Here is an 11863-nt window from a genome sequence, read left to right on the forward strand (position 1 = left end):
CACACTCCCAATGCTTACTTCCATTGCACTGATCATAACATATATAATCATAATGTATCTCCAATCATGTGTAAACTCCCAGAGAGTGGAGCATGTCTGCTTTTCTCTTCATTGCAGGACCAGCTCCTGGAGCCCTGCTGGCACCCAGTGGTCCTTCGGTACATATTTGCTCAAAGGAAAGAAGGTGATTCTGGATGCACGTGGCTCTGTGTGTCTGCTGCTCTCCCTTGCCTGTACTTTAGGACGTGCCCAAGCTGCTCAGATGTCTGCTGGTGCACTAGAACCTTGGGGGTGACAGAAAGTACAATATCAGCCAGAGCCCATGAGGGGCAGACACCTCGACATGCATGGTGTCTGCTCTGGAGTGGCTCAGCAGTGGGGATGGGCCGGGCAAGTTTTGGTGTTGCTCATGGGAGTATAATTCAGAGAGAGATAAATAGGAAAGGAAATGGCAATGCATATGACATGTTTTTAAATACTCAGAGCCTTCAACTTAACAAGATGGAAACCTTTATGTGGAAAGATATTCATTTTAGTGCTATCTATAAGAACAGTTAATTGAGGATGCCTGGGTGGCTCAGTCTGTTGGGTGTCTGCCTTCAGCTCAGGTCATGATCTCTGGGTCCTGGGATCAAGCCCCACATGGGGCTCCCTGCTCCACGGGGAGCCTGCTTCTCCCTCCAACTCTCCCCCCTGCTCCTGCTCTCTCTCTTTCAAATGAATACATAAAATCTTTAAAAAAAATAAGAACAACTAATTGGAAACAACTACAGTTCTAACAGTAGAGGGATGGCTAGGGAAAGCATGGTGCCTCTATTCTATAGAATATTATACAGCCATTCAAAGTAACATTTAAGAAGAATTCAGAAAAATCCAAGGAAATGCTTAAGAAATAATAACGTCACACAAAAAAAATTGTAGCTATGTGTGGTGATGGATGTTAACTAAGATCATTTTGATATCTATATACCTCAAGTTATGTTGTATACTGAAAAATGTACTTAGAAGCATAGAGGAGGTTGAGTCCCACGGGGGCAAGAAACGAGCATTTCCTATTTCCTATTTCCTTTTGACCAGCTTTAGATGTGACCTGAGGGCTCCATCCTAATGGTTTAGCAGGAAACTCAACTCTGGTCATTACTGGAACTCCCCCATGCCTGGGCGATGCCATAGGAGGGATTTTGGTTCCTGGGTCACCTTGGTTCACACTGGTTGCCAGGAGGATGTCCATTGCTTCAGCCAGCATGTTTTCCTCAGACATGGTGAGGGAGTTTTCACAGACACAAGAAGCCCTGGTGTGCAGGGTCACACCACACAGCCACACACCACACAGCCACACAGGATGGTCCTGCCATCCCCTAGGGAACTACTGCTGGAGGTGGAGGTGTGGATCCCTACTCTCCTGGGACCCGGAGATATCCTTTGCCTCACTCCCTGTCTCCTTACTCCTTTGGACTCTCCCCTTCCTACCCACAACACATATCTACCCCTTCCAGACTGTGGGCATTATCTCCTAGCCAGCTCAGGCCAGATGTCTGTGCCCCAGAACACCAGGGCTGAATCTAGCCTAGTGACATATTTTATTTGCACACACACAAAGTTCCGGTTTGAATTTGACTTTGATGCTGACATTGTAAGGTCATGAGCTTTCACACACACAAAAATCAAGTTCTTCAACTTCTTGATACATTAGTGTTTGACAACCCTGGGCCTCTGGCAATGAATGGCCAGAGGAAGTAAGTCACCATCGCCATTTTATTCCTCTTTAGTGACTGAAGCTTTCCACTGTGTGACTCTTGAGCCCTTTTGGTTTGAAAATAAACTACACTGTGGATTGTCTTGGAAAGCAGGGCTAAGGCTAGGGGGAGGGGAGTGCAGTACCCAGGGCCCACAATGTGAGGGGGATCACCCTTGCACAACCACCTACAACTGTACACTTGGCACCTTGGCTCTGGTCCCGGACCCACTCAGGCTTCTTCCAGCAGCCTCTCCCATCTTTGTGCCATTGAGGTACAGACAGCAAAAGGCCTCGCCCTGGGGTCATCTGTAAACCTGAGGAGAGCCCTTGTGGAGGGAAGCTGAGGCAGAAATGAGAAGGCAGCAAGCTATAAGGTGTGAGCAGGGAATGCAGTCATAGGATTTGCCAGGGTAGGAACTCCAGAAATTCAGGTGTAGAGGGAAGAAAGAGTTGGGGCGGTGACTGGATGTGGGCTGAGGAGGGGTTCCTGTTTTAATTTTAATTTGGGAGGCTCCCAGTGGCCTTCTGCTGCAGACCAGGCAACCACACTCAAAGAGGTGCGGTCACTTGCCCTGGACAGAGGCAAACCCTTTCTTGGAAAAACTGCATTTGACGGTTGGTGAAAACGAGGACCCTGGCATGTACCCATCGATTCAAAATTGCTCATGGTGAGAAGCCCAAATTGTACCAGTCGTAGTGAAGAGGAGTGTAAGGTTAGGTAAGAAGTTTCCGGTGGCCTGCCTTTTCAGGTTTCTCCCAGCTCCCTTCCAAAGGCAGGGGTGGTTTCCTGCCTCTGCAGGGTAGGGTCATGCTGGGTGGGTGGTGGGGAGCCTGGAGTGGACGCCTTTCAGACATCTTGTACCCCACCCCACACCCAGCTCCATTCCCCAGGAGCCCTAGCACAAATACTTTGTATAGTTATAAAAATTGAATTGCAGAAATCATTGGTTCCCATACGAGAAGGACTGTATTGCTGCATGATCCACAGGTCATAGAGTCACATATGTCATAGAGATATGACATCACTTATGAACAGTCACATTACAGTTATGCAACCACAACCACCTGGGGACATGCACTGTCCTCTACAATGCCACAAAAGCCCAGGAGGAACTGTTCACAGGGAGCCAAGCCACCACACCCTTAGCCACATGTAGCTAGTTTCGTGGCAGAGCTGGTGTTGGAGTCAGGTGTGTCCTGATCCAAAGCAAAAGGAGAAGGATGGACATGCAGCCTTGAAAAGAGGCAGCCCACCTGTACTGCTGTCACAGGAGCCAAGAAGGAAAGGATATTGTGCCTGCAGGTACAATTTGCAGGGTTAGTGTGTGGACGTGTGGACAGAAAGGGCAGAAAGTTAACGGTGGTCTTTTTTCCCTGACTTTTTAAAGGCGTAATTTTAAAAAAATGTATATATTTATGAGGTGTACAACTTGGCACTTTGATACATACATTTATTATGATCACTGCTCTCAAGCTAATGAATATATAGGTAAGAACATTTGCTGAGAGGGGAGGGCGCTAGTGAGACTGGAGATTTAGAAGAGGAATTTAATGTGAGGAATTTAATGTGTGGGACAATTACACTGGGCTGGGATGAGGACATCACCAGGGGACCCCAGGCTCAGCTCCACTGAGGACGAGGTTGAGTTTGGAGATCATGGATTTGAAATGACTCCAGTATGTATGGTGTGGGACCTAGAGCCAGGAGGATCAGCAGTTGGACTGACCTAGGGTTGCAGTCTTGCTAGGTGGGAGTGGTAGGAAGACAAAGGAATCAAGGAAACTGGCAAAGGATTGGTTCAAGTGAACAATCATGGGGTTTGAGGTGATGTACTAATAGGGTTTCTTTCCATTGTAAGTGACAAAAAAACCAATTTTAGCTGACTTACGTAGATTAGCTTACATACCTAGCAAATTCAGGGATGTGATAGTTTCAGGCATGGCTGGGTCCAGGGGTTTCAACAATGTCATCAAGGTGCTGTCTTTCTCTCTGGTCTCTGCTCTCCTGTGTTGGCTTCACTTTCTGATAGTTTCTCTCTTCGAGGTGTCTATCTTTACCCCATGCAGCTCCACATCTATAACCAACTAGTTCAGCAGTCCCATCTGGAAGGAAACTCCATTTTCCCAAGCTTTCCAGCAAATGTCATCCAAGATTTAGTCATATTGGACCAACTCAGTGTATGTGCCCATTCCTGGACCAATTCCCACTTTCCAGGGAAATGAAATTCTCTGGCTGATCAGGTCTGGGTCACATGCTCACTCCTTGAATCAGTCCCACTTGAATCACAGACTGGTGCAGGTGTTCTCTACACATGAGTAGGAAAGGAAGAAGATGGGGGACAGTGTGCTGGAAGTGAGGAAACAAGAAGAGTGGGAGGCTGTGGTCAGAGAGTTGGCTTAGATGAGGAGCTAGTCATGAGTAAGGATTATAAATGGGGTACTCATCAGGAGGAAAGTGAGGACTGAGCTTAGGGGTATGGGTTTATCAGGGTTGTTGGTTGCACAAGGGTCCTCATTATAAGGACTTTGGGCACTCCCAGAATTGACAGGGGCCTGGACAGCTAGGCCTGGACTGTGAGTGGGAACCAAGGGTGTCCCAGGAGGCAGGAACATGCAGCAGAAACAAATGGTGCCAGCTCCACTGGTGCTGTGGCAAGCCTGACCTCCAGCTGTCCCTGTGCCCTGAAGTCATAAGCTCAGAATTCAAAACCACAGATGAAAGTATCCCAGTGTTGGTCCCTGGCTGCTCTGGCATGTGGAGGGGAGAATCTGGCCTCTCGGGACTGGAAGATAGCCCACACCTCCCACCCAAGAAACACCTGAGAGAGAGAGAGAGAGAGAGAGAGAGAGAGAGAGCAGTGGGTAGACAGGAAAGAGCAGATCCAACGCTGGAAAGTCAAACATGTGACAAATGTCTATTGTAGGTGGAGTGACCACTGAGGTGTGGTGGTGCAGCTATTCCACCTCTGGCCATTATTTCTCATAACTCTTCGCCTGGGTATTACTGTTTTGTAAACTGAGGCTCCAATGGGTAACATCACTCACTCAAGTTGATAGGTGGCAGAGCTGGTATTCCAAACTCAGGCTGGCTGGTGTCCAAAGCTCTGATTCTTTCTCTTTCCCCTCCCTGGTGGGGGGATCCACCTGGGCCTTATAAGGTGCCTGCCAGTCCCTGATCACCACACTTCAATACCTCAGCTCTTCACACGCCCTGGGAATGGCCTCTGCCACACCTGGAACTAGTCTCCAAATGTCCGTGCTTGAGTCCTACGCATCCCTTGAACCAAGTCCAGGTCACCATCTCCACAGCAATGCTGCAGAAAAGAAGGCAAATGACGTTCCCACCTGTCTCCCTAGCAATGGCATTTGGCCGTTTGTTTTGTCCATGTTCTTTTGCGGTCCCATAAAAGTAATAAACATGCCAGGGCATGTTGAGTCCACTCTGGGAGATGGGTCTGAATCCCAGGGGTGTGGACAGGGCTTTAATGACCCAGGCGCCAGGCCAGGCCCAATGTTGGCTCCGAGGCTCCTTACACAAACCCCCTTCCCCCACCCCGCCCCTACCCCAGGGGCAGGGTCTGGGGGCTGTCCTGTGGCCAAGCAGGACAAACACATCCCGAAGGGCTGGAACCACTTCCTGCTTACTGGCTTGCATTCTGGGGCAGCTGACCTCTTGCTTTGTGTACTGCTCGAGAAGGGAAAACTTCCTCTTTGCAAAGAAAAAAAAAAGCCCTCCAAAGAGCTCGACGGCCCTTAGACATCAAAGTGTTCTTACAAAACAGCATCCTAATGGCTTAAGTATCAATGAATCAGGGACATATGGATCTCATTTGCCATAAAGTGCACACGGGTTTAAAAATCCGGAGGAAAAAATGCCAGGCTAAATATGTTTCAGTTTTTATTGAACCAAAAAACTCTAAGAAGATGGATTTTCGACGGTCACCAAACCCAGAAGACAGACAGGTCAGGCAGCTCAGAGACTAGAGAAAACTTAGTTCCCTTAAGCCACAGTAGCTTAAGCCATGGCCCTTGATAGCAGAGACAAATTAAGTTAGATTTTGATGTAATTGAGATATAAAAGACTTTTATAGGGTCCTTTTCTTTATAGGGATATTTTAAGTGTGTCTAAGAAGAGCCCAGCTCATTTGCTGGAAGAGCAGTCAGTTTGAAATTTAGCTGTGCTCTAGGGGGAATCGGTGGCATTTGGAGATTCTCACTCTCTGGGGGAACATCTAGGAAAGGAGACTTCGAGAAGCCTCCCCAGAAAAATCTCTTGTTTTCCACTCTGAAATCATATCCAAGGAGGGAAAATGGAAGGAAAGATGGGAGGGGAGAGAGGGAGGAGAGAGAAGTAAGAAGAAAGAAAAGAAAGAAGGAAAGAAGGGGGGGGGAGAATGTTTTAATGTTTTCCTATAATCAAAGTTTCCACATCAGGAAAAATGGTGTCACGCTAAAGTGTATTAGCAATTGAGCAGTTTTATGTTCTGCATTCAATTTTTCTAGTCATATATTTCTCCCCGGTTTGCAACCTTGCTTTGTGAAAAGTGTCATAAAGAAATGCTTTACCGTTAACGCACTCTGACTGGATCATATTTCAGGTTGTTACTCTCCAAGACATTATCGCAACGAGAATCCGTGTACTGCGGAGTGATCTGTCGGAGCCGCTTAGAGGGACCGATGAGAGGATTGGAACCGGGCCCGGGGTTCGTAATGAAACCTTAGCCCAGACAAGGGCCAAGGAGGAGGCTGTGGTTTGGGGGGTCTCGAGGAATTCACATGGCTTCGCTCTGGATGGCTTCGAAACAGCTCAGTGCTGAAAGATGAACATTCCTGTCTTTTGGCTTCATTACCTTTCTTTACCCTTTAGTAGGTGAACCAGCTCTGGCCACTGATGCCTCAGGCATGAGAACACCAGATTTCCAGTTGGCTTTGTTTTTAGGGGTGTGTGTGTGTGTGTGTGTGTGTGTGTGTTCTTGTCACTTTCAACTGGAATATGGTATGTTATAAATAAAGCCCCACTTTCTCCCATCCTCCCATATGAGCATGTGGTGGTGGGGGAATTAAGGGGTGAGTACTCAGTACTCCTCCATGTGCATCCAAGATTTCCCTTTGAAAATCTCGAGGCCTGGCCCACACTGACATGAAATTATTATGTACTTTTGTTGTACAACAAATTATCATCCTATACTGTTGCAACAGCCGTTTCTACAGAGAATGCAGGTTGTAGTAATTTTGTCATATGGAGTAATATGTCACATAGACCATTCTGGATTTAGACCAATATATACAGTTTCTGGCCTAAGCAGTAACACATGTTTGGAGGAGAGACCGTTTCATTTTACTGGAATGGACAGTAAGTAGAAACACATTCCAGATTTCTCTTTTTTTTCCCTCCTGCTCTGAAATTTGGCAGCCAGAGTCCTCCTTGCACTTGATCTCAGGTTTTCAGCTGCTTACGAACCATGGTGCACACAGCACTACGATGCCCGCGCGTCTAGTGACTGGTGCCTAATGAAATCTAAAATCACTGCCCAACAGATTTCTCAGAACCCCTCCAAGAGCTGTTTGAAATGAATGCAAATGGCACTCAAAACTTGCCCAATAACATGCTAGCTAAAATACAGTACTTTTCTGAAGCTAATTTTATGCTTTCAAAGCCCAGCCTTGTGAAAACCTTTTTCTGGAATGCCTATGAGGGGACTACAGATGGACAGACAAGCTGAAGAGAGTAATGAGTTTACTCCAGACCCTGGAGGTTTTAACTTGGAGATGCCCAGGCACCTGTTTGCCTGCATGCCTGAGGTGAGGCTGTGTTACCTTGTCACTCTGGGTGCGGAGGGTGGAGGCGGACAGCCCTTGATCCCCTGACCCCAGACTCTGGAAAATTGGGGCCGGAGTTGGAGAAAAGACACAGACTCACATCACTTGGACACTGAACGTACTTTGTGCTTTGTTCAGATTGTATTTTACTCAGATGCTCACGATAATTCTATTAGCCGAGGGGGAAACTGGTATTCAAATCCTGAATGTTTCCTGTGGGATTTAATGATCAGGCTGTCTGATCTAGAACTTGGGCTGTCTCCTCTCTAGCAGCACTTTGCCCAGTGCCTAGCACACAGTACATCCTTAGTGAGGCTTTGTTTTCCACGTGGTTAGTTTGTGTAGGCCCCATGGGATCATAAACTCTTGAGGTACAGGAACCTTGAAATTCCTTTACTTACCTTATTCCCCTCTTTGGGCCTTGAATTAGTGGACATGATCCTTTAGGACAATCATTCTCAAGTGGTGACAGTTCTGCCCCCCAGAGGACATTTGGCAACATCTGGAGACATTTGGTTGTCACAACTAGGCAGAGGGGTGGTACTGGCCTCTACGGCGTAGAGGCCAGGAATGCTGCTAACACAGGACAGCCCCCTACAACCAAGGATTATCCAGCCCCAAATGTCACTAATGCTGAGGTTGAGAAACCCTGCTATAGAAGAAAGGCATTCAGGCCAGGCATGGCCTCATGCTAGTAAAAACAATTGAAATGACTCGTTTTAAAGACTTTTTAAAAGGAACCGTAAATACCAAACATTCAATATATTTGCTTAGAAAGTTAAAACCATAGTCCATCAGGCTTAGTCCATAACTAAAACAAACTGAGAATCAGTAAGGCTGAGAGGGAATTAAGCTAAAACAGGAGCTTCTTGAGGGCAAGGATTATGTTGTATTAATTGGGAATCCCCTGTGCATAGCACAGGTCTTAGCACACAGTCAGTGCTTAATGAATGCTTGACAGGTACTTGATTGAATGAACAGTCTTGTCACACTAAACTGTACCAGCCATCGAATCATCGAATTGCTGCATGTCCTATGATCTGTTCAATTCTACAACAATATCCCAGACTAGCCACTGATGGGGACCTCACTACCTCACAAGGGCCTCATTCTGTTTTTGGATTCCTGCCAATGTTACAAAGGACAATGGCTTTTAATGATGATCTGGAGCTTCTCTTTTTGAGAAGGGGCCAGTAGTTGATGTTGAATGATCATTGGTGGGGCAGAGCAGGGAGGACAAAATGGGTGAGGTGATATAGGGACCAGAGCCTTGTCTTAATCACCTCTCAACCCCAGGGATGTTACCAAGCCCAGCAAGAGAAGAGCTACTTCCCCCTCTCACTCTAAAAAAGAGTGGATCTTTCTTTGGGGCCACTTCCTGTCCCAGTGTCTGTGTCCGCAACTGCTGGATCTCTCCTTCCCATCCTACTGCATCAGCTCTGCCGCCTCTGAAACCAGTATTTCGAGTCAGAGCCTCAGAGGGAGAGGTGGGCTTTGAAGCCAAATGGCTCTGGTTCGGTTTCTGACTCTGTCACTGTATGACTGTGGGGCCATTGGACCTCGGTTTTCTCACCTCCAAAATGGGTATGATGCCTATTGTGTAGGTCATATCCCATAATAATGTTCATGTTATAATACAAATAAGAGTTATTATTTATTGAGTGCTTGGCACACAGTGAGCACAATGAGCTGGTTAGTGCACTTTCTTTTTTTTTTAAGATTTTATTTCTTTTAGAGAGAGAGAGCATCTGCGCAGGAGGGAGGGGCAGAGAGGGAGGGAGAGGAACAAGCAGACTCCCTACTGAGCACAGAGCCTGATGGGGAGCTTGATCCTACAACCCTGAGATCAAGACCTTAGCCAAAACCAAGAGTCAGATGCTTAGCTGGCTGAGCCACCCAGGCGCCCTGGTTAGTGCACTTTCTTTTTAATCTTTCCATGTATGCAATAAGTTTTATTAGATCTATTTTACCAGCAAGAAAACTGAGGCCCAGAGAGAAGTGACTTGCTCACGGTCTCACAGTCAGGACATAATAGAAACGAATCTATACCCATGACTAACTCTTTCAGAGCTCAGCAGACATTCTTCGTGATTCCAAACCTATGACCAGTTTATGTTTAATCTGTTAATTTCCCTTTCCCCTTTCCAGTTCAGCGTTTAAAAATGGTCTTGGCTTGCTCTTCGATAATTTCCTTAACTTGGTTTCAGTGTGTCAAATAGCCTGAAAGCTCTGAAAGGCCATGACCTCTCCTTTCCTGTGATCAACACTTTGCCTTGCAGGCACAAAGTAGGTGCTCAGGTGACATTGACTGACTTGAAAAAGTAGGGAAGGGGCAGTATCTTGCCCTCCTTCTATCCCTTCACACACTCACGCACACATATACACACGTTAACCATCCCCATACACACACACAGGCTTACACAGACCCACACATATTCATCATCCCCATACTCACACATACTGACACACACACTGACACATACTCATACTGCTATACACTCACACACACACAGACTCACACACACTTGCATACACACCCTGCCCCCAGGTTCCATGTCCTTGGTGAGTGGGGGTCCCAGGTGGGGTCTGACTGCTGGTTTTCATCACGTTACAAGCCTGCCTGGGGAGTGGGGCCTCATTTGGAGACGCAATATTAAATGGGTATGCTTTCCGCCGAAATTGTTTTTAAGCATGTACATTTCAAATCCATTTAATTTCCAGCCATCAGTTGAAATCAAGCCGTTTTGTACATGTCACATACATTTTCATTCTGGGAAGGCCTGTTTGTGGAGCCGCCGCACGCCACATGTGTGTGCCAGGGGCAGGGCGAGGGGGGTGGGGGGGTGGAATGGCTTTTCCATGTGGGTAATTGTGGCCGTCAGGAGAGTGGCTCGCGGCAGTTACGCTTTCTCGGTTTACCAAAGCCCCAGCATCTGTTCTGAGGCGGAGCTGCCGGGTTCGGGGCGGCCCACGGCCCACCCCACCAGTGCCTGGGAGGCGCCCTCCCCGACAAGCCCTGAATCTACAGAAAAAAAAAAAAGAAGGGGGGGGGAAGGGGAAGAAAAAGATGTTGACACATGCTCCGAGGAGGCCAAGGAATTCTGTTTACTCCTTGGTGATATTTCTGCCTTTTGTTGTGGCAAAGACCTGCCTTTTACTGCATTGTTGAAACATCTTCAAAGTCTGCAAATCTGAGGGGCATTCCAATAAAAACCTTTGTTAGGCTGCAGTGGAGAGAACCCCAAATTCAAATCAGGTCCCGGTCCTTGGCAGCGGAAGCAAGAACTGGGCAGCATGAGCCGAGTGCGGGTGGAGGCCACACTACCCGTCCCCGCCGCCCTGGGACAGGGGCACCCGGCCCTGGGGAGAAGGGCGCTAGGAGCACTGTGGGCAGAGGGAGAGCCTGGCTCCTCCACCGATTTGATATGTTACCTTGGGCCTGCTGCTTTGCTCCCTCGCCCCCTCGCCACGAGCCTCAGTTTTCTCATCTGTAAAACGGGAGAGGGGATAAACAGCCATCGTAAGGCTGGTATTGGGTCAGACACACAGTGTGTAAAGTGTTTAGCACATGGGAGGTGCTGACAGATTTTAATTGCCCATCTCCTTGCTAATATGGAAAAACTCACTGCTGTGCCTCAAGGTCCATTCTCTCCACTCTAAGCATTGGGAACAGGTCACACTGGGCATCTCCTGCTTCCCCTATCTCCCAGGTTGAAGGAGGGTAGGTCTGCGGGTTGTCCCTTGAGATAGGGAGCAGCTACCTGGGTTAGCAGGTGCCTATAATAGCCCAACAAGGGGGTGGACACCGAATGACCCACTCAGATGGGAATCAAGAATGAAAGTAACCACTCCCCAGGAAGAAGGGACATACGGGAAATGAGGCCCCACCTTATCCCAGGATGTTTCTGTTATCTGCAAGCATTGCTTATCCTTGTCTCCCATCAGAGGTGGACATGGCTCATATGCAGGTCCCTCTGGTTCATCCAAGCTAAGCCAAGGCAGCCTCCATGTCCATGGTCCAACCTTTGGCAACATTCAGTTTGAGCTGTTCATTATGATGTTTATGTTTATTAGGCCATTCATTCAATCAGTAATTCAACAGGTGCTGGACACTGGCCACGTGCCATGCTTCAGACATGGAGCTCCATCAGATCCAGTCTAGTGGGAGAGGTGGGCAAGCAAATCCAAAAGGACAGCCCAGGTGCTGGAGGACCCCAAGAGGAACTCTGATCCAGGCCAGCAGGGGCTGAACAGGGCAGGAGTGGACAAATCAATCTTTTCGGAGTAGAAGATCCCTGAACTGGT

The 11863-nt window shown here is 47.7% G+C and overlaps 1 long non-coding RNA gene across 1 annotated transcript; it reads right to left on the reverse strand.

The window, feature by feature from the left end:
* Positions 1 to 10647: 10647 nt before the first annotated feature.
* Positions 10648 to 11574, reverse strand: LOC140631561 (uncharacterized). Its single transcript, XR_012029104.1, has 3 exons — positions 11447 to 11574; positions 10991 to 11046; positions 10648 to 10749 (listed from the first exon to the last, which is right to left on the reverse strand). It is a non-coding gene; the product is annotated as an uncharacterized lncRNA (long non-coding RNA).
* Positions 11575 to 11863: the final 289 nt, after the last annotated feature.

The sequence above is a fragment of the Canis lupus genome, chromosome 4, assembly GCF_048164855.1.
Source record: "Canis lupus baileyi chromosome 4, mCanLup2.hap1, whole genome shotgun sequence".
NCBI classification, from domain to species: domain Eukaryota; kingdom Metazoa; phylum Chordata; class Mammalia; order Carnivora; family Canidae; genus Canis; species Canis lupus.